Here is a 21,357-nt window from a genome sequence, read left to right as displayed (position 1 = left end):
CCCCAATCCTCCGGTTTCATGGTTGCGTGTGACCAGCTTCAATGGGGATTTGCATCATCACACTCCTCTTTTTCCCCACCGAAGCCGCGGATACCGGTGACGTCAGAGGCGGAAGTTCTTTCAGATGGGACATGTCAGAGGCGGAAGTCCTTTCTGATTGGACACATCAGAGAAGGAAGTCCTTTCCGATTGGACACGTCAGAGGAGGAAGTTCTTTCAGACTGAACAGAATTTGTGACATTACTGCCGCCTAGGGACTTGGCATGCTTGTACACAAATTTGAAACCGCAGTACACAGTTTCATATACTGTAGACGTGACTTTTTTAAATAAACAAACAACGGCAACAAGGAGGAGTCTATATGGATTTAAATTAGCCAGTTACATGTAGACATGGTCTTAGTTAGGGTACGCAAATGCGCGAAGTGAAGAATTAGGGTCGCTGCCTTGCTGGTGCCTATCCAGCAGAAGTTCCGCATAAGCGTGGGGGGGAGGGGCATTTAATTTCACACACGAAGACCGGGGTGGGCTGGAGTTGAACTTGGGACATATGAACTGTGTGGGAGACATGCCAACCAGTTTTCCACCTTCCTGCTATAATCTCTTTTAGTGGTTCAAAAGTAATTTACACCTCACTGCTGAAGTTCGAGAAATTGACCAATCGCAACAGTGATGCTTCAAATATAGTGGTGGAGGTTTATCACATTATCTAGCCTTTATGTTCGGCAAGTGAATAAGTGGCAGTGCCAAAGGCAAGTTCAAAGTTATAGCCAAGTGTCAAGCCTAGTCTACTTGTTAAGTAGACTGAGCAACATGGCTCATGTCACAAGATGTCCAATTGAGTATTTCACCACGTTATCTCAGCCTCTGGCCTTTCTCTACTTCCCACTCAGACCGTCCACCATGAGATGGCAATTACAACTGTGTCGACACATGCTCACTCTGTAGTCTTTGCCGTTTTCCTTTTTTTTTCGTCCTTGAGCATCTGTCTCTCACTCCGCCTATCTCCCTTGTCTCCCTACATCAGCATCGTTTCTGTCCCGCTCTATTTTCATATGCGCTTCCGCCTTCATCTGTCCATCTCCCCCTATCTCATAGCACCTCGCCATCCTTGCCTGAGTCATCCTCACTTTCAAGTTTGTTTGTGAATTGCCACCTTTCCTCCCCGCCATGCGCTTTCCTTGCTTGCTGTGGACTCTCCCTCCTGAGTCCATTCTCGCTGAAGCTGAGCAGCTGGTTCCAAGCCCAACTTGGCTGCTACAGACCATGTGTGGTCTGTTTGGATTCCTTTTCACAATTTTTCATCAAGAGCTTTGCCCTCATCTAGCAGACACTCTCGGGAGGTCTGATTGCCAGAGCCAGAAGGACAGGCTCGTTGCACTGCTGGCTTTATGATGTGGAAACAGCCTAATTTCACACTACCATGTAAGGTTATGTTGGGATAATCCATGGATCTATATAGAATGTGTGTCACCACTTTGTGTAATTGCGGTACTGAAGAGCCAAGCGAGTTGGCAGCACTGTGTTCAATATCAGCTTTTATTGAAATGTTCCTATTAGTGTGGATGTTAAACATAGTTTGGCCCAGTTTGGGATTTCTGTACCGTATATGATTACTTTGCTCTAAGCTTCAAGTACTTAATGGCAGTGCATTTTATTATGATTACTATTGTACACTTTGGAATTTTATACATATTTTGCAAAGTAATCACCTTCTTGATGCAAGGAAAGAAGAGGTGAAACTGCTTCTACTCATTAATAAGCTTTACAAAAAGAGAAATATACAAACATTTTGATATATTTTATGATTTGCCTTATCAAAGTCAACATTGTTTTCTTCCAAGTTTTTTTTATTTATTTATATATATTTTTTTTTTTGGACAGGAACAGACTTTTTCTTTTTTTTATTGCACTGGAGGTCAGCTTCAGAACTTTGATTAGATAAATGCATCCTAATAGGATCACTATGGCCCAACACACTGATGTTACCGACCTTACAATTTAAGAGGTCAGAACCTCCTATAAATCCTGTAGTAGTACATGTTGTGTGTCTGTCCTTGGCCTCCCTCTGGTGGGCTTTTGCTTTGTCATTTGTTGCAGAGCTTCTGGATTTTTGCATGTTGGAGTGGACTTTCCGGCCTACACTCCTGATAACAATTTCTTATCAGTTTGTTGTTTGTCCCTGAACGATGTAAGTGCTGCTAAATTGAATTGCGTTGTGAATTGTGTTTTTCGTTGATACTTTTAGTGTTATATGGTCTGTTTTTCACAACCGTTTGTCCTTGTTTTATTAAAATTCTATTATTACAGGTTGCTTGGGGGACCTTTAAATAAAAATGCTCATCGTGTAACCGTAGAGAAACACAAAACCCATCTCTGCATTTGTGTGTGTGTGTGGTTTTTGGATTCTCTTACTGCCATTTTTAAATTAAAAAAAAAATAGTGCATATCACCTGGGCACTTCAATTTCACCTGCCACTCAGGGAACACCTTGTGCAAATAGCGTTCAAGTGTTATTTAAAATTTTCCACCTATGAGTTGCGCTGTAAATTCAAAACAAACATTATGTTCTGCGTTGTTTTGTTTGTTTTTTGGCTACTGTTGGGGTTCCTGTTCCTTTTTAGTCTGGGGTTTTCTGTTTGTGTTTTTGTTCTCTTTGTGTCAATATCTCATCAAGTGTGATTGTGTCCACCTGTCTGCGTTAACCTATACCCTTGTGTTGACCAACCAGCTCCCTCCACCAAATGTTTCGAATTTTGATCCACCTGTCCAAGTGTCACAGCGACGAGTAGCCATTCTAGTTCCATGTTGTCCTTCTAGATCCTTTTTGTGTTTTCTTATGTTATAGGTTTTTTTTTGGTTTATTTTTGTCACATTGTAAAATTTAGACTCTTTTCCCACAGATTATTTACTAAAAGACAACTGCCAGATTGATACTGACAGTTGTAATGAAAATGATAAAAACGTATTCTCCTGAAAATGTTAAACTTCTCATTATGAACCATCACATGATCCCTTTTTTTTTTTAACAAAATCTAACTGAACCAAGATTTTGCATTATTTTTTTGAATAGTAAGTTCACATGTAGGTTTCCAAATATTTAACAGTAACATTCAAGCGCTGACTGCAGCTTCAAAATCCTGTATGCGTGCAGCACAGTCACAATGCACAATACAGAAATCAGAGATTAAAAGAGCCCACTGGCTACCTATTCAATTCAAAATATGTGGCTGGTTCCCTCATAGTGGGATTAGGTCTGGACTGTTCTCAACACCAGAGACACACATCCACTGCATTAAAAAAAAAAAAAAAGTAATTATAATTGATGTAAACGGCATTTCATACTCACTGACACATGTAATACTCGTTGCACCTTTGTAACATGTGACATGGCTATTTAGACCTGCTGGCAGCACAAGCTAACTTCATTTGATATTACCATGTGGGAGGGCAAAGGAGCGTGTTGATCAAGGATTTAAAAGAAAATCTATATTCTTAATGAAAGGTCTTTGAATTTTCTTTCCAGTCACTTACATAAAAGTGATATAACCCACAGATATTATTTAACTACATTTTTCAAATGTATAACTTCATAATCATTTGGGATAAATTTTGAGCGTTTACTTCAGTTCCATTATGTTAGTTGTCTTCCAGCTTTCCAAAAGTGGGACAGATCATGTTCTCTTTCTTGTGAGGTAAAGAGGATTGCCGCCATTTGTATAATCCTGTTTGTAGTGTGGTGAACCCAACACAATCTTGAGCAAAGAAAAAAAAGCAAACAACAACAAAAACGTGAAATGGTGTATCGTGTTTAGGAATCCTTGAGGGAAAAAAATTGATGGTGAAGAGAACAAAGCAACTGTACCCCCCCCAAAAGAAAAGCAAGAGAAGTCAATACAAAAGAACTAATCACACCCTGACAGGTAGGGAAGCGAAGAAGAAAGCAAGGAGATGATTGGATGAGTACCACAAAGGGCTGACAGGTCTGATTAAAAAATGCAGTAGAACTGCGGCATTCTTGTGCAGAAAAAAAAGTATATTTACTAAAGAATAGAATAAAAATTGACATATGCATACATATGAATATATATGACAATGTGTAAACATGAGCTAAACCACAAAAGGGCTGCATGCTGGACTTATCATTGTCTTCGCTGACACTTGACTCTGTGTTTTCATTGTGAGCAATGTTCTGCTTGCGACTGAAAATACTGGCAAAACAAGGCGATGCCAATAATGAGTAACTGCAGACAGAATGCTTAATCATTGCTGGCTGTCATAACTCAAGTGCCCTCTGATGCATTTCAACTACCTCTCAGAAAATCACTTGGCACACACACTTTAAATACACAACACACGCGCATATACAGAAAAACAGTTACGTTTCGGGTGTACAAATGCAAACAAGGGCTCGATTTTTGTGACTAGCACAAGTATTTCCTTATGTTTGGTCTAAATATGCGATGGGCGGTCGAGTCTTCAATTTGGTGTTTTACCAGAAGCAGGCTATTTGTTTTGATGAGTTTGCAAAAAAAAACAAAAAACGCATTAAAGGCACGGTCCTTAATATGGAATGACCAGACTAGCCTGTGAGCTGGGCTATTTCTTCTACTTAAGGGCACTAGAGATGGCAGAAATGAAACAATGGAACGATTGAATCATTTGGAACAATTTATTAAGAAAGATCCTTTGCAACGTTAGAAACATCTTCATATTAAAATATATTAATCCACTTGGATATACTTTAGCTATTTATTTTTTATGTTTTCGAATCTAAACTAAATCAAATTTGAGTAAAAATTACTAAAATGCACATACATCCATACATCCAGCAAGCCGGTGACCCTAGTGAGGATAAGCAGGTAATGAAAATGAATGGATAGACAGACTTTTAGAAAGGGGATCACATTATCACTGTTTACTTATTGAGACAACTCTGATGTTTTGAAACAATTGGGGCCAAAATGACATCGCCCATCTGATACAAACCTCGGAACAGTATCTTGAATCAGACGTTCCACCTGGAACATATATTGTGGAACAATATTCACTTCAAGATGCATGCAATGTAATATCTTTCTAACCCCTCACTCAAATGCTACTATAGCTTCAACTACTTCCTTTGTGTCTTCAAGTTATGTACTTTCAAAGTCTTGGTCTTACTCGTGTGAATGGATTTGTGCAAGCTTGTGGAGAATGGATGCTGTCATGCAAATTTGACAGAGTGTTTTGATAATTACTGTACCCATAATAAATGAATTGGTGTTTACGTACTCATTACAAGCATGCAGGAGGCTAGAAAAAGCAAAATATATCTGAGTCTGTGTCCTCAGTGTGCTGAGAATCTCCTTTGCCATATTCTTCTCCCAAAATGACAAACAGCATCTCTTATTTATTTTTACAGACATTTTTACAACAGCATCATTTTTTTAAACGCACACTTGTTGTAAATCCATCCCGGTGTGTATGCATGCGTTTTATGGGTGTAATAAAGCTTAGAATGTTATTGATTTGGACTTGGTCCTGACTCACAGCTATCAGCTTCATCACCATGCTGATCTGGATCGACTGCATTAATTCTGTCATACAATAAAATTTAAACTGTTCCACTGATCGCCACTCCGAGTCAAAACTGATTGTTCTGCACTATTAGACTAGGGAAGTGGCGGTAGGAGATAGGAGCAGGACGAAGGTAAATGTAGGCCAATCATATTTAACTAGGCCAGTGCAGAGTGTGGACGAGCAGGATATTGAGGTGGAGTGAATTGTAATGCTGATTGAGAGACACATTTGATATCAATTTACCTGTGGATACACTTTAAGCTCTATTTTGTTGGCTTTTTAAACCAAATGTGGATAACCTGTGAGAGGGAAGAGCATGTACCCTAGTAGGAACAAAATACAGTCACGGTACTGTATTTTGGACAGGTTTGAGGGGCACAGATGAAATCAGGAAGGGTTATAAACACATGGGGGAAAATATTCCCTCATTTAATGGGTATTCATGTGTAAAAGAGGGCGAAAGAAAGAGGGCACGAACAGCAATAACAGACAAGGTTGAGATGCACTTGAAGGGCTCACAGTTGTAAAATCGTTTTATATTTCGGGATAAAATGCATGGGAGTTAACTGGTTTTGTGTCTGATAAAAATGATGGTTTGTAGTATGACAATTAATTCATGAAGGAATAAAAACCCAGATGTGAGATTAATGTAACAATTCTAAAGAAAGGCAACAGCTGGAAATGTCTACAGGAAATAAAAAAGGAGAACATTTTGGACCACCTGGCTCACCCCTCTAATGAATCATAAACCTTTATTGGGAAGGCCTCTTTAAACTTCTTTGCTTGGAGAAATTTATGAGGTGAGCACATCTTAATGCTACCATCACATAGCATTTGCCTTTTTGTGAATGAAGTGTTTCATTACCTCCTTGAGTGTGCTATCAGACACAAATTGCCATGCAGTTCTTAAAAAAATAGATCAACAAGCACTTCATATAGTTTAGCAATAACTTTTGCTTTTGTCAGTTAAGGAAAGGCTGTTTGAAAAAAATGACCGAAATCACATGACCACTAAGCACAACATCCACAAAAAATGAACCAACGCAGACTGACTGAAAATAGAGAACCAAATACAAAAAAATCAACTCGCCAATGAGTTACACCTGGAAAAGAGATGATTGGCTGAGGGAGATTGGTAGAGCCTTGTGACTGGACTGATGAGAACAGGTTGGAGTAAAAACCTAACGACTCAGATGGGATATGGAGCATGCAAATTTGAGTCAGACTGCACTGGCTTGCCTCGTTTGTGCACTAATGTGCTTTATAACCTTGTGCACCCTATATATTGACATTTTCAAAAACGAGCCTCTTCTCTGAGACTATGCCTTAGAAATTTGAAATGATCAGATGCTGTGTATTACAAGCAGCAATTTAAGAAAAGTTTTGGAAGCCTGTTGTTATTTGGACTTTTCATCTGCCACAACAATCATATCATGACAGGCTAATCACTATCATAGCATGTCATATACAGTATGCCCTTGTCATCTTTCATTGACTTAACATGACTGCATAATGAAGCCGCAGGCAGAGGCTGTCTGCCATGCGTCCATGTGTATACGTTGGTACTTCCCGCAGGCTGACAATCACCAAGCGTAAGAATACATACGACGCTAAGTCACGTTGCCTTCTGTGATTGATACACTGACTGAGAAATGATAACAAATAAATCCTGGTTAAACCAATTCTTTAGTTATATTCTTTTCACTGAGTTCATGGTGACATATTTTGTAGGCTGAATATCACAGTTTACACTTTTAAAATGACAAAAGTAAATAGTGCTTTACCCCCCCCAATTTAGACTTCATAATTAAAGTTTCATTGACTGAGAGCAAAATGTGATTATGAAGCATCTTTCATTCCGTCAGATTCCATCTGCCGCCAGACAAAGCAGAAACAACATCTGCCCAAGTCCAGCATGTCACGGGGTTCATTTTTAATTTAACAATCAGTGACACTAGAATAGCACTCTTAAAACGTCATCAAACAACTTTGTTTCTACCATCGTAAGATAATCATTTCTGACGCTGCCATCAAAGAATCGCGACAAACATAATTCCATATTCTTTCTTATCCGTCAACAGGTTGGCAATGCCAGACATATGCACTTTTACTTCTTTTCATCCTAATTTGATTGTTTTTGCAAAGGTCTATTGTGAGTCTTCTGCGAGACTCCCTTAGGAAGCTTACACTATACTGCACTTTGCTAATTGGAAAAAGAACAGCTTTTGTATCTTTTTCAAGAATGCTAGTGTTTGACTCTAAAATGTGGAGTAAACATGCTTGACTGACAAACTCATTCAAACAAAGTTGTGAACATATTTACAAATGAACATATTTAAATAGTTTTGGAAAATATTTGCAAGTAACTCAATGTATTTGCAAGTGGGTTTGAATAGTATAGCATACTAAATGCTAAAATGCCAAAATTTGACCTTTTTTTTTTTGGCATTTGGCCAATCAATTTATTGGTAATGTGTAAAGTATTATTATGTCAATTCTGCATTTTCTACCATCTGTATCAGGGGTGGCCAAGTCCTGTTCTCGAGAGCCACAATCAAGCCTTTTTTCGATCTTTCCCGACAACCAAAACACCTGATTCGAATGATGACCTCATCAACCTGCTTCACGGAATTCTGATAACGACCGTGATTTGAGGCAGGTGTATTGGTCTAAGGGAAACATTGCAAATAGGCTGGATTGTGGATCTCGAGGACCGGACTTGGCCACTGCTGATCTGTATGAACATTCAATACTCTGTATTGTTTTGGGTATCTAACCTACAAGTATGTTTGAATGGATTTGGAAGTTCATTCATTCGAGTCAAAAAAGGTTACTCCACATTGGCAGCTCCTTGATTCCGTAAAATCAAATTTTTTGCAGATAATTGATCAGATGCAAAGATCTAGGATGGCCTAGAATGCAATAATGGCGCTACAGCATTTAACTCTTTTTCACAGTTTCAATTGTAATGATTTAGGCGCATGACTAAAATTGACACAATTAGGTGCCCAGCAAATATGTTTGAAAGTGACATATTTTTGAAGTATGTTCAAACGGGTATAAGCATGTGATCCTAGTGAGGATAAGCAACGGATGGATGGATAAATGTTTACGCAGATAAGTGCCAAAAATAAATGCAAAACATTGTCTATTACGCAATTAAAGAGCTATTGCATTTAAGTGTTTTTCACCATTTCAGTTGTGCTGATTTTGGTGCATGGCTAATATTAAAACCTTTGACAACATTGGGTATCCAGCATGAATCAACCCTTTCTTACTACATAGTAACCGAGTGCCTTTAGTATTTCTGGGCTATATGGTGTGATTGTGTGTTACTTAGCAATGATCATTTGTCCCATTTCTACCACCAAAGCATGCAGCGAGTTAGCTATTCTAAAGTTTCTTTTGTATTCATTAAAGACTCTTTTTTTTCCTTTTGGTGGGGGTTGAATTTGATCATAAATGGTTGTTTCTCAAATGCGTTTTGTCTCCCACAATCCTAATTAGCATAAGCAGTGTAATAAAATGGATACATCTATCAATTCATTTTCTTAATAGCTCAGCCTGTTGAAGATTGCAGGAAGCCAACTGACTTTAGGCAGACTACACACTGGATTGGTCGCCAGTCAATCACAGGGCACATTGAGACAGGCACATTCAAACTGACATTCACACGGTCAGTGAGTTGGAACTGAACCCGCATTGCCTGCAAGTCAGGCAAGTGAACCACTAAACCGACATTGACATATAAAATGTCCATCCATCCATTTTCTATACCACTCTCTCAGATCCGCATGGAGTCTGTCCATTTGGTCGAGAAGCGGGGATAGCCATTTTGCGGGGCACAAGACAAAGACGATTAAACAACTATTCATACTGATCTTAACATCTCAGGGCAGTTTAATCTTAACTGCAGTCAACATGAATGTTTGTGGAATATATGCATTAGACATAGGAAAAACCATAAACATATGAAGAGGATAATATAAACCAGAAATTTGATCTTCGAATTTGATGCAGTGTAATTTGTTTTAGGGTATTTTGTTTGAACCGTTTGATTTTTGTACACACCAATGATCACCATGTTTTATTTATCCCATCAGGCTTGTACTGAATAGTGTGGAACCATATCAGCCAATTACTCTCCCTTCATATAGCTATCCGAAATACTGTATAAGTGGCTTTTATGCACATTTAGAAGAGCCTTGATAGTTCCTCCTCTAATCTGGGGATGTCCAATTCCATGAGTTTTGCTTCATAATGCCATGACCCACATGCAATTGCATAATAAATCCAGCCTCAAGAGCAAAATACTGTACATCATTTGCCTGTTTAAATGAGCAAATCAATATTGACTTCCTCTCTCATCAGAAAGCAGCATCTTAAATAGTGTTAAATTGTGATGTGAGGCATTAATGCAGAATGTTACCACAACTCACTCACAGGGTCCTATTTTTGTGCTCAGGTGCAAGTCTTGTGATCGGCATGGCACACACACGATCGGCGTAAGGCCATTGTGAGATTTAGCAATCGAAAAGTCAAAGTGTGTGTAAACAGAACTACAAGTAGATCTACTGAGTCAGACTATGTCAAATTGGCCTGGGAGGAAGTCAGAGCTGTTCTGAATGAGTACTCCAATGACACACTAAGAAACGCTGCCTAGCGTTAGCAGTCCACCAATGTGGTGTACCAAATTCCTTAACACAGAAAACTAGACATGCACCTGCACAAAATTGAAGAGGCGCTAGTATTTAGACCAAGCGCACATGCACCAGTTTTTCAAAGTAGAGCCAAAATCTTATAGTAAAAAAAAAAAAAAAATATATATATATATATATATATATATATATATATATATATATATATATATATATATATATATATATATATATATATATATATATATATAAAATAAGAAATGAAATAAAGACAAATCTCCAGGAAATGTCATCTGTGACAAATATCAGCAAACTAAAAAGCAAACAAAGCAACCAAACAAATAGCAGAAAGAGATTGCATCCACGTTTATATTGTAGCCCGGGTTTGTCTTGAGATTACAGTCTGCCTCCCAGATGAGGGTGAGTCTGCAAAATATCAGACTGAGTCCACAGATGTGGCCTGTGCCTCTGTGAGATTATGGAGAGTGAAGATTAGGTAAGCAAAGAAATCACATTAACACCTGACCTATTGTGGAAAATCCTGCTGATTCTGCAGGCGAGAGTAAGAGAGGGAGGATTGAAGAGAGAAAGAGAAAGAGAAGATTTCACATGAAGACCGACCACCGGAAAAACACAACCAACATGAAGATGCAGAAACCCACGGAGATACTGTATATCCAAACTAAACAATGATTCTATATTCTATATTGAGTATTAGATGAAACATAGCAATGAAAAATCAATTTCTTTGGGAGCATGGGTGTTCACGCTCAGTGACAGATCAGAACACCAAGGTCTCAAGCTGTTTCTCAAGTGCTAATTTTCTGCATCTAGTTTCCGAGTCTACTTTCCAAATCTAATTTTCCAGTCTAGTTTTGCAAACCTACTCATGCTTTCCTAGTCTTTTTTTCTTCCATTTTATATTTATATAAACATTTCCATCTCTCACTCTCACTTCTGTGTGCTGTTTGCTTCTGGGTTCGAATAGTGCTCCTCATGTGACAGCCCCTCACTGATTGGCTACATTAGTGACTTTTCTCTCTTGTTGCAGGAGTTTTAGATAAGGATCTTGTTTAAATTTTGAGCGTCCTTGTGGATCAGGCTAATTGCCAGAGGCATGAGTGCATGCACATGTGGGTGTGCTTATCTATATGGTTTTGTACATTGAGTGTGTTGTTAAGCCTCCAGAGAAGCAGACAAAATGACAACCAAAATGATAAGCGGCAGTGACCTCTCTCCTCTCTTTGCCAGTCTCTTTAACCTTCATGGCCGACCCTTGGGACACATGCTTGCTATGCTGTGCGCTTGACAGTGGATGTGTACTTTCACATCTGAGCTGAAAAGGCGGCAGGTCAGGAGAAGATTGTGTGTGTTGTGTTATATATAATTAGGATGATTTTCTTTCAGTCAAGACGATTCAAAATCCTTTAGTTTAATTTTGCTTTGTCTGGCCCAGAACATTTATACGTACAGTTGTATAAAAGATATGAAAACTCTAGTATCCTTCATTTGTGATTGTATTATCTCTTAATATAACAAGCTTGAAATCTAATACATTTCTTTAAATAAAAAAAAAAATATATATATATATATATATATATATATATATATATATATATATATATATATATATATATACAGTACACAGTTTAGTATTTGTTAATACTTGTTTAATCCATACAATGATGTTTTATGTTTATTTATCGAGTGATTTATGTGTTTCAAAATAATCAGTTTGTATATGAATAGATTGGTGAAGAATACATATAAAACAAATTATTTTTCTATAAAGTGTAACAGAGCTGTAAAACACTATTCCAAAATTCCGTGATAAAATATAGCATTCGCAATATCAGTAAAAACATGACCAGTTTCTCTGTCTTGTGACTCTTTTAATATTCCTGCGCTCACAATGATATGAATATTATAAATAATGGAACCCAATAAAACCAAATGCAATATTTTATTTCAAAGTCTGTCATGTCATTAGTCTTTATTAACTGTAGCTGTGTATGGAACATTTTGCGAAACAAGTGTTTACCCCCGATCGCACATATTGCAAGAGCCAAGTGCACACAGCTTTGGATATTGCTATTTTAATTGCAGATCGACTTCGGTTTTCTAAAGTAAATAATGTGGTAGTCACTCCCCTGTCGCAAATAATGTTTTTGAGGCTGAAAGTTCAATTCTCTTCCCTTCACCTGTCAAGATCTTTAGCTTGTGGTGCCATGATGCGGAGATATCTGCCAGCGTCGGCACCCCCCAGAGGCTTACTTGAAGTGTCCTTGAACAGCAAGCGGTACCCAAATGTTGTTCCCAATGCTTCAGTGACACAATGTGTGGTAGTCTCAGGCTTGCCATACCGCACTGAACTATTTAGGATGTTGACAGCATATTTGCCGCATGGATCGAACAGTAGGAATAGCAATGAAAGCAGCCTTGCTACTCTTGTGACCTTTTGGATGTTTGGAAGAATATTAATTACAACGTCCCTGACTGTTTAGGTCAGCAAACGAATCAATAAAAATATGCCAACATGAGTGTAAATTTGCGAAGTGTCTCCATTTGGACAACGCAGGCTTAATGCTGATGCTGCGCTACGAACCAATAAACACAACACATTGTAAATCAATAAATAGAGGATAATGTATTTAAACTATGTTTGTAACCTAAAAAGTTACATGACTTTTTAAAACCTTTGCTATAGCTATTAGAAAGTTTGAGTGTTTGCTTTCGTGCTTGGTTATCTTTATAAATACGTTTTTGGTCATGCTTTCACTGAGTTGGGTTCTAGGTACTCTATTAGGTACCCCTCAAAAACACCCTATAGTTCAGTTATTTTTAATTCTATAAAAAAAAAAAAATCAGAATATCAGACAATTACATAGGTTTTCGACATTATGAAGACATTTTAGGAATTATTTTGACAATATATATATATATATATATATATATATATATATATATATATATATATATATATATATATATATATATATATATATATATATATATATATAATAATGTGTGTGTGATTGCGCTGAAGATTTATGACATGGAAAATTAATAGCTTGCATTTGAATAGCTAATTAAAGCTAACAATGCTAACAATGTTATCATTGTATGTTTTGAGGTATGAAGATGAAGGTCTTGGTCATGTGGGAAGGCTATTTCTCCATCACCGTGAACTAGTTGGGCTGGCGGGGGCATCTTGTCCGGATTCCTCTTGGACTATTCTCTATGGATCTGTTGCAAGCATGTCCAACTGTGAGGATTTCGACACGCTGGAGGAACCACGGAATGTTTCACTGCTCACCTGGAAATGCTTTTGTTGTCGCTGGTGGAACTGGAGGACTGAGAAAATCTGAAATATAATTAATCTAATAAAATGGATGGGACATTTAAATGGTTTACCACAGTTCTGTGTTTAAAATGAATCACAGAATCTTTTTATTTTCCTTCCTTCTGCTTATCGGGCTATATTTGAACACCCAAATGCTAATCTGATTGATGTGAACCCATTTATACTAATCCTAGCAACCCGGCAAGAGAAAAGCCATTAGTAGGGCAAAACCCTGCAAGCTCATCAAATGTGCTGTTGCCATGTCGGCCTCCACATAATTGAAGTTCTCTGGTGTCACATGACAGACTTATGGCACCTCCTGGGAATGGGATGCCAGTTAATAACTACACTCTGTGATTCGAGAATGTGTAAACACCCTCAAGGAAAAAAAAAGTAGTTATGAAGGAATATGATCCATCATTTCATCACACGCAGAACAACCATTTTAAAACTGCAACAGTATAAATTAAATGTGAAATGTATATGATGCATTTTCACAAAATCATGCTTTTGTCTCTGAAGATTCAACATGAGATGGTAAGATATTCTAATTCTTTACTTAATTCCCTTTAAAATTATATATGGTACAAGGATGCAGCTCAGGAAGTTACAGCTATTTGAACGTCGGCAAATTGAAATCCCTAGTTTTGAGAAAACACCGACACAACACTGACACAGCTTTCAATGATCATGTCGTTGTTAATGCTTTGTTTTCATACACTTTGAATGCAATTTTCTTGGAAATTAAATTCGAGACCTTAAGGATGATGTTTCTGTAGAAATTCCAAAATTGATGTGTCTGTCGAAAATGTGTGTTTTCCTCAATAATTAATCCCATCTAATCTCAAAACATAATCTTGATTTTGTGAAAACTTTGTAAATATTTGATTGAAATCATTCATCTTCTGTAACAGTCATTTGTATTCTTCCATAACTCCATCTGACTTTTCCCCTGGTGGTAGGTTTCAGCATTTACCTGATGTCACATATCAGCATCTTTCACCAGAATTGTCCTTTTCTATTTGTTGACATTGTGTTACAAAGACACAGGAAGCAAACAAATGGCTTCTCTTTTCCTGTGTTCCCCCTTTGATTATGCATACCTTTGAATGGACAAAGCAAGGCAAAGTGAGAAAAAGTGGCATCTCAATGACAGATGAGAAGAATAGGAATGAGATCACAAAGAAGGGAGTGAAAAAAAAAGCAAGAAGAGAGAAGAAACCAAAATAAACATTAAGTGAAAAAAAGAGAGGGCTTTTGGCTGGGCTCGGCCTAGGAAAACACGCTGTCACGCTGCATCACCGTGACAGGCTGCAGACCGGCCACTTGGGAGGACTAAAATGACACACTAACATACACAAAAAAACAAAAAGACACCTGTGTAGTCATGCAATCACATTACAGGCATCCAACACCTGAAAAACACATGTGGTATAATTATACTTAAGCCTATACATATACTTGTCATTTAATGCGACATTTCCTCTGATTTTTCCCCAACTTTTTCCCCTGCTGTGTGCAAGAAGATAAATGTTGACACACAACCTTCCCTCGTTTCGAAGCAGTGGCCAGAACACAGAATATCAGAAAGTGACCTTAACAAGTTAATAATTTTTTGTGTAAAAGGCAAGTGTGCCTGTTTGCCCATATGTGGCATCACATACAGTCTGTATGTTATCTAGGCTAGTATGCTATCTAATATTATGACAAAGAATCATATTGGATAATTCAAAAGCTGAAAAAAGTCATTAATGCAACATGCGCTAATGATGGTGTATGTACTAGAAACATGGTGTTGATACTTTATGATCTCCATTATAAGTGTTTTGCCGCCATTTTGTTGGAGCCATACTCATTAAAAAAAAAAAAAAACAGTTATAGGGACAGAACACTGACAGGTAGAATTACTGTATTTATTTATTTATTTATTTATTTATTTATTTATTTTTAGTGCCGTGCAATGAGATTTTTGCCACACTCTGAAATCAGTCAGGCTGAAAATTAACCAATAATGGGTAAAAAATAAATAAATAAATAACAACTGAATATATAAGTCAAATTGACTCAACTTTCTGGGTTGTTTTGCCCAAAAAAATCCCCTAAAATGGATTGTTTTGTACCTCATTGGTTTTACATCAAACAACAGATAATTTGTTCAAATTGAACCAAATATTAAGTTGGTCCCTTTTAACCAGTGATAGGGTAATTTTTTTTAGCAAACTTTTTCGAGGGCATGTAAAATATCTTCTAAACATTGCAAAACTTGAGTAAGTGATTAACTGCCGCTGTGACAAATTTAGGTTAAATTGCCCCCAAAGGAATGGAACTTCATCATTAGTCGAACACCATCTGTATTGAAGTATATTGTAATTGACATGCGTGACGTCAATGCTTAAAGGCGCAAATGTCAAATGATCAAATAATGCACTTTGATTAAAATATGCCCAGATCAGATGCAATCGCCAACATTTGTCTGATTGCTCATGACAGACAGAGCCTGTGCTTGCGCCATTGTGTGATGTGATCCCATGTGAGTCATGTGTTTGCCCATGTACGCCATCTCCTGCCCTCTCTTTGGTTCTGATAATGATGACAAGTCTTGCGTTACCCTAGAGGAAACCAGCAGCCCGTCTGTGTTAGCACAGATCTTTGTGTGTGTGTGTGTGTGTGCATGTGTGTTTGCATGTGTGCGCTGTGGAAACCCGTTAGCCTAATCAAGTCATTTAAAAGCCTAATGAGAGCACTGGTGACATGAGATTATGATCAATCTGACCAGTACTATAAATAAAAATAAGTAGAAACACATTGATAACCTACAATAATTGGAATTTAAGAAAATGTGGATTTTAGCTTTCATCTATTGCACATTTTGGATTTTGAATATGTTATTGAAAATTCAATCAAATAATTAGGGATTGGGATGAAAAAATATACATATAATACAGTTAATTAAACATAATGCTTAAAAAGCAATTTTGAATGCAAAAGACAATAATACACATTTCCACACATGAACACAAATGTTTCAAGTTTTGATTTTTTAGACTCACATCTAGCGCTACTTTCCATTATTGATGCTATAGTTGCCACTGTTTGATGGAAATAGACATTATGTAATACAATGTCAGCATAATCATGCCTTTGTTTTAAGCATCCTTAATGAACATAATTGGCAATTGAACTTGATTTCAGTACAACCTTGTGTTGTTGACATTGGTGATGGGTCAAGGCATCCGTTTTGCTGTGAAATGCTGCCAATATCTACTTCAAAATAAAATTCTACCTAGATATGTTATTTGGGAAGGTTGGATTTATCTTGAAGTTGCCGCATTGGGAATGCCTTTTGTCATGCAAAATTACTTGTTGCTGCATTTGGAATTTTCCTAACAGTGTACACTGAATAAATGAGGCAGATTTGTATTTTTTCACCAAGGAGCCCAAAATACTCAAGGACTCTTTTCGCCCTTCATATGATGTTGCAGATGAAGGGTAAAATTTAGACGCCTTATCATCTTAAAGGTGTTTGACAGTTGAGCCTTTCGCATCAAACTCAAATAAGCTTTCATTAGTGGAACTTGTTTATGAACTGGCACACTGTCATGTTAAAACATAGATCAGCCTTAACACAGAGTTGGAAATACTACCTGTACATTCGGAGAAAAACAACGGGGTTATTCAAACCTATCTTTGATGTATTGATTTAGCAAGTGCCCAAATCACTTGACAATGGCATGATGTCCATATACTGTTGTGTAGTTTGTTTCCAGGTCTATAATCATGGAGTTGAGTGCCTCTGTGTCCCATAACACAGACAGGATAAATAGAGAGAGTCCCTGCACAGCCTCACAGATCAATAAGGACATCACGCTCCTTGCCTGAATAATTACATGTCTTCAACCTGTCTGTCTAGTGCAGATATGCACACAAATCACAGATTTTCCAACCTAGAAATGAAATTTCCTGTACGTGATGTTTATGCGCTTATCAAATGATGACACTTTTATTTCAACTCGTGAAATAGAGGGGTTTTTCCAAACGGTGTTTAATTTAATTTAATTTAATTTATCAAGAGGATGAATGTGTGTGCATTTTGAGTAAGAGCTTAACTTAGATTTTTTATTTTCACAAATTTATGAACAATTTTGGCAAGTGTTAAGGACCATAGATGATGCTGTAAAATCTTATAAATGTTTCTCAAGGTTGCACATTCACAACTCACAGGTTGACCAGGGAGCATTTCTTATTGATATGAAAGGCTTTTGGAAGTGATCGACTTCAACTTATGTTTTGTACATCAACATCAGGTTCTGAAGGGCCTTGACCATGGGAGTGCGTCTGCTTTTTGATGGCGCAGATGCTCAAAATCAATGCAAACATGGGGAAAACCAGATATGAACACACAGCCTGTAAGGCAGAATATTGATTACAAAAACATAAATGTTGTTTGATTAAGATTAATATTTTCAATGATAATATTAAAATGTCTCTGTTTGAAGTTACTCTTGATACAGTCTTGAAAACAGCGGGTACTCTAATGTTGGCTTCTTTTGTCTTTTGAGAGTCAGGCTAAGGTCTAGCTAAGGTCTTAACAGAAAAAATACGCCCTGCAATGCATTAATAGAAAATGGACATTTTGGGCATACAAGAAAAAGCTTTTTTTTATTATTATTCATGACTGCAAGTGATGAAAATAATGTGCACTAACATCAAAGCTGAGTGGGGTCAAATATAGCTTTAAGAGCAGCACATTAACAAAAAAGATTGTTTTTCATGTCAAGGTCACAGAACAAAAAAAACAAACTTTGACAGCAATGATATGATTCCATATTAAGTCATTCAATTCCAAAAATGCAATTATAGCCTTTATAGTCCAGATTTTCAATCCCATGAACATATTAACATAGTATTTTTTTTTAAATATTAGGGTAAAACTGTGTCAGAAATAGCTGGCAAGGAATTAGTTAATTGCAGTGAAAAGGCATTTATGAGGCCGATGCATTACCACAATCTGCCCCCTATTTGTTTTTAACATCAACAGCATGATTGGGGTGAAAATATTCCATCCAGCAGCAAAATACTGAATGATTGAGTGTCATTTTCATCCTAGTGCAGAGGGGCCACTTCTAGGACAATTCAATTTGCTGATGTTTTCAGTTTTCCATCTTATCTCATTTTTCTATCTTGATAGAGTATGTGAGATACAGGTTAGTTATTCAGATATATTCATTAAACATTTTCTGGTCACTGCATATCTCATCCTACCAACAATCTTAACATCAGCAAAGTTTCTGACTATATCTTTGTCTCGAAGGAACACCTGTTCCATGCTATGATTGGATTTGTCCTCATTGACACAAAACCAAACTGTGTCCCCTGTGTTCTTTATAGGCATCCAGAATGTGAGACTATCAGCAGTTCGCCTCCCCTTGATTGCTCAGGTAATTTTTTCTATGTTGTTATATCGCATTTCTAAAATAGCTGAAGAGCGAACAGGCATCATCCATCTTTTCATAGTGGTTGTCTATGGCTTTCTTTAGCAGGTTAATTATAGAATATAGCAAGTGAGGGGAAGATGATTACTGCCACAGTGGTCCAATGAGCAGTTCAATGATTCCACCACGGCACTCGTAAACTTTTATTTCGTTTCTTGCGCAAATTAGAAAATCTGGACAATTAAAGGTGCAATGAGAATGCATTACAATACCCAACTGGGTATTGAACAGACTGAAGGTGAGAACTAACTAACTTTTTTCCTCCATTCATTGACCTGTTACCAAGTCAGTAGAAGCACACATTCACTATCTGAAAAGACAGAAATGTTTTGCTGATGTTTTTGGTTTTCAAAATTGAATTACAGTTCTTATTCATAAATGTATGATACATATTGAAACGAAAGACAAGCATATCATCAAGATGTGATTTCGAAACATGTTTTTGAAAGCAAGGCTTGCTCTTTTACGTATACCTGTAAGCAGCCCTATTACCAGTTGTTGGTTTTAGTTGTCAATTATCATAATTTCACGTTTAAATGCTCCTCAGAATTTAAGAAAAAAAAAGACGAAAAGCACTTTGGTAAATTTGGCTCACTCCCATGCCCGTGTATTTGAAAAGCTTTGATTTAAAAATCTTTCTGAGAGATCCACTGATGTTGCCCTCCTAATTACTGTTTTGTTGCCAACGTTAAACAGCAAGGCTCTCATTCAGTCATTTTGTTTTTCCCTGTGAGTTATGAATGACTTAGGTGACAGTCCGAATGACTGCATGCTACCGTAACATACTCCTGGGAAGTTTGAAATTAATAAATGATGAGTGGATGCTGGACATGAATTGACTTGCCAGTATTTAAATAACTTGTGGGTATACTTAGTTGATGGTTCAGAGAATAAAACTCCACATTTAATTGTAGCTATTTTAGAAATTGCCAAAGAAAGCTTTTGGAATAATGCAGGGAAGGACTGTGCGTACATATAAAAACAGTTATTAGTCACAAAGAAAATGGCTGGATATTTTCAAGAAGGGCTGACACAGCCTGCTGGTGAGAGAGGAATGTTGGAATGGGGATTCCAAAAAGGAAACCGTGTATGTGATCATTTCAGTCCAGCTATCTCGACGGGGAGCGATCCTGCCGAGCCGGTAATCCTCTGCCTGTGCAAAACAAAAAATAGAAAAATCCCGAGAAATGAAGTATGTGCTGACTCGAGTGGCTCATTGAAATACGAGACTCCACGATGTCATTGGATCGGCTGACACTGCAGGTGTTGTCCCTAAAAATATTAGCTATTTATATGACTGTGACATTGCCATTCAGCAGTCAAAGAATTCTTGTTTGTGTATCTAATGATAAACTAATCCCAAAATAACATGATGTTCTCTACTTATAGCTCATAGCTGATAAATTATTATTATCTGCAAAGTAAGATCATTACTTCCTTTGCAGTGCATCATCATAATCATCATGATAGGCTGAGCTCAAGTGGCTCCTGACATGTATTGAGTCCTGAGTCATGTATTTATTTTCATTTGTCAAATATCTTCCACTCAGCAGGGGAAGAATGAGCCCAACCCACTAATCCGTTGCTTTGTGACTTGGTTTCTATTATATTTTCAATTTTATATATATATATATATATATATATATATATATATATATATATATATATATATATATATATATATATATATATATATATATATATATATATATATATATATATATATATATATATATATATATATATATATATATATATGTGTGTGTGTGTGTGTGTGTGTGTGTGTGTACACTGTGTGGATGTGGCAAGCATGCAGTGTGGTTTCAACCATAAAACAAAAAAGAACTTCTACACTTCACAAATATTTAAGTTCCCTATTTTAATTATTTTCCTCCACCAAATTGCCTGCAATCGAGGATAATTGTGAAGTAAAGTAAGGCAATGTGTTGCACACAGTGTGCTAAATTGCGAGTCATACATCTGATTAGCATAACGCTAACATCAGCATGAGCCGAGACCACAGAACCGTGTCAGTATAAGCGTTTTCTTCTCCCTGCTAGATACATCAGATACACATGAGCTCATGTAACAAGTGACTCACTTCGTGTATCGCTGATGTTTGCAAAAGCAATTACTTACAAGGTGCACATGATGATGGTTTTAACTTTCTTCTGAAATATGACAAACACATTGTGTTTGTCAGTTTAGGAAATTCGAACTTTAAGGTCCCATAGCAGTCACATGGTCAAATTACAACTTCATTTCTAATAAAATCAGAATTTAGCACTATTGAATGCATTTAA

The 21,357-nt window shown here is 37.1% G+C and overlaps 1 long non-coding RNA gene across 2 annotated transcripts in view; it reads left to right on the top strand.

The window, feature by feature from the left end:
• Positions 1 to 21,357, top strand: part of LOC148411640 (uncharacterized) — a 33,681-nt gene that overhangs the window by 9,713 nt on the left and 2,611 nt on the right. For both annotated transcript variants that reach the window (XR_015868004.1, XR_015868005.1), the window contains exon 2: positions 18,951 to 19,000. This is a non-coding gene — a long non-coding RNA (uncharacterized LOC148411640). The remainder of the gene's footprint in view (positions 1 to 18,950; positions 19,001 to 21,357) is intronic.

The sequence above is a fragment of the Hippichthys cyanospilos genome, chromosome 15 (assembly GCF_059441005.1).
Source record: "Hippichthys cyanospilos isolate Australia breed blue-spotted pipefish chromosome 15, RoL_Hcya_1.0, whole genome shotgun sequence".
Classification (NCBI taxonomy): Eukaryota; Metazoa; Chordata; class Actinopteri; order Syngnathiformes; family Syngnathidae; genus Hippichthys; species Hippichthys cyanospilos.
The sequence above is the reverse complement of the archived record's forward strand: the minus strand, read 5'-3'. Positions and strand labels throughout refer to the sequence as shown.